The sequence below is a fragment of the Colobus angolensis genome, unplaced genomic scaffold, assembly GCF_000951035.1.
Source record: "Colobus angolensis palliatus isolate OR3802 unplaced genomic scaffold, Cang.pa_1.0 Scaffold134, whole genome shotgun sequence".
Lineage (NCBI taxonomy): Eukaryota > Metazoa > Chordata > Mammalia > Primates > Cercopithecidae > Colobus > Colobus angolensis.
Genome location: NW_012114422.1, coordinates 2,039,908 through 2,042,668, shown reverse-complemented (window position 1 = coordinate 2,042,668; position 2,761 = coordinate 2,039,908).

Sequence of the window (2,761 nt, the reverse complement as noted above, 5' to 3'; positions counted from 1 at the left end):
GCCTCCCAAAGTGCTTGGAGTACAGGCATGAGCCACCGCGCCCAGCCTAACAATAAGTTTCTTGAGACAGAAACTATGTGTCATTATCTTAATGTACGCCACAGTGCTAAGTCCATGGGATAGAAACAGCAAGCGGTAATGGCAGAAATAGTATTTTTGAGCTCAGAGCAGCCTAGGTTTAAATCCCGGCCTCATTACTTACTAGCTATGTGCTATGGTCTGAATGTGTCTCACAAAATTCATATATTGAAACATAATCACTAATGTGATAGTATTAATAGCTGGGATCATTAGGAGATGATTAAGTCATGAGGATGGAGGCCTCACAAATGGGACTGGCAATCTTATGAAAGAGGTTGAAGGGAGCACCCTAGGGCCTTTTGCCCATCCACTGTGTGAGGACTCAGCAAGGAGGCTCAAGCCCTTACCAGACACTGAATCTTCAGCGCCTTGATCTTGGACTTCCTAGCTTCCAGAACTCTGAGAAATAAAGTTCTGTTATTTCTAAATTACTCAGTCTTAGGTATTTTGGTAGAGCAGTATGAACAGACTAAGGCACTGTGTGAGCTCAGGCAAATTACCTCCCCTTCCTTTCTGGGGCTTGAAGGTCATCATCAGTTCAACGGGGTGGCTAATATCTACTTTATAAGGTAGTTATGTTGAAATGATATGCAAAACATCTCGTATCATACTTGGCAAATGACAAATGAAAATACTTTTCTTCTCTTCCTTTTCCTTTTCAGTGTTGAATTAACCTTGTGAAGTCCAAACTTTGAAGATACAAGATACATAAACTCACTTTAATTTATTAATAAGCCTATAATAAGGCAAAAGGACCTCTTTAATAATGATTATCTCCAGAAAGTGTAACTAAGCAAAATTAATATGTTCTCTAATTATTCCTCCCTATATCATTCATTACTCATTGAATTCATTGATTCATTCTCATTTATTATTCATTCACTTAGTCAACATCTTTGAGTGTGCATTATGTGTTCCAAAGGCAAGCTACACACAGTCCCTAAACAAATAGAAATGTAAAATGAAATCCTTTCTAGTGCCAGAACCATTCATAAAGTTATGCTGAGTGGGCCGTTCTGCTTGTATGTCTCAGTGGCTGCAGGTGCATCATTCCTGGCCCTATTCTGTTCAAAGATGACAATTCTTGCAGTGGGGCTTTAACACTCGTCATTTAGGACCCTGAAATGTATTCAAATACTAACAAGAAAGCTTTAACATTTTCTGACAAGCCATACCAAGAAAATTAGAGAAAAGACACCAGTGAGGATAGGTGCAGTCCACACTGGGGTTCACACCTAGTTTCAATTTAAAATTAAAACAAAGCAAAAAAACTAAGAAGAGTTATTTGTGCATCTAGGAGTGCAGCTCAACTAAGGATGCAGGGTAAGGAGTGCTGGCTGACGAATAGCATTGCTAGAAATGGCAACACGAACCTAGGAAACAACTCATGTTCAGGGTACTAGTAGATCATGGGGAAGGGACAGAAGAGGAAACTGACACTCGCCCATGTCCCACTCTGTGCCAGGAACATATGATGTCCTTGTGCATCTCCATTCTCATTTACCCCCACATGTACCTGTGAAGCAGGTAGCAGTAACTACTTCTTTCAGAGTCTGAGGTTCAAAGAGGTCAAGTGGCTATCAACAGTGTATTCCAGAGAACTGCTAGTATTCAGTTCTCCAAGAGAACTCCAGTAGAGATTGAAAGAAAGTCCTAGACTCTGATTTGTGAGATCAAACTGAGATTGAGATTGATCAAGACCTTTTCTCTACCAGCTCCTGGATGGCATATGCTTAAGTTGGTGTTAGGTCACTATAGACCTTTCTTCAGGTCTGTAACTCTGTTCAATCAAGTTTAAAATACTTGCAATGGGAAGATGTGTGGTTGGGAAATAAAAGTTCTTTCAAATCTGAAGCAGGTTTTTAAAAATTTTCTGCAGGCATGTTGCGGTGATTAAGGGCTAATGGTAGCTTTGGGTTTCACTGCTGGGGTTATTGATGTCCAAAACATTCCTGATTGTAAAAAAATAAAAATATATATATAGTATTTCTGGACATGTAGGGCATAACTCCAGTTTTAGGGGGTTCTTTTGGCTAGCTCTGGGTTAGAACACATGTGTTGCCAAGGCCTGCAAGAGAAAAATTTTTTCATTTTATCTTATCTTATCTTATCTTATCTTATGGAAACCGAGTCTCACTCTATCACCCAGGCTGGAGTGCACTGGCATGATTCACCTCACTGCAGCCTTTGCCTCCCAGGTTCAAGCAATTCTCCTGCCTCAGCCTCCTGAGTAGCTGGGACTACAGGCGTGTGCCACCACACCCCACTAATTTTTGTATTTTTAGTAGAGACGGGGTTTGACCATATTGGCCAGGCTGGTCTTGAATTCCTGACTTCATGATCCGCCTACCTCAGCCTCCCAAAATGCTGGGATTACAGGCTTGAGCCACTGCACCCGGCCAGGAGAAAATTTTTTTAAAGCTGTTAGAAATGTTAAGAAGGGGTTAAGGCACTTGTGGTGATAAGAAACAAACTCTTTTAGGCTAGCTTAAATAGAGGGTCTTTATTTTAAAGAAATAGAGACTTCTCATAGGATCCAGAGGCCAGAGGTATATCCAGGCCTCCCAGTGAAGGGGAAACAGGAAAACCATCAGGAGTCAAGGGAGCTACTCTACCTCTGATGTGTCAATTTGGCTCTGGTCTCTCCTTGTCTCTGCAAGTCTTTTCTCTCTCTCTCTCT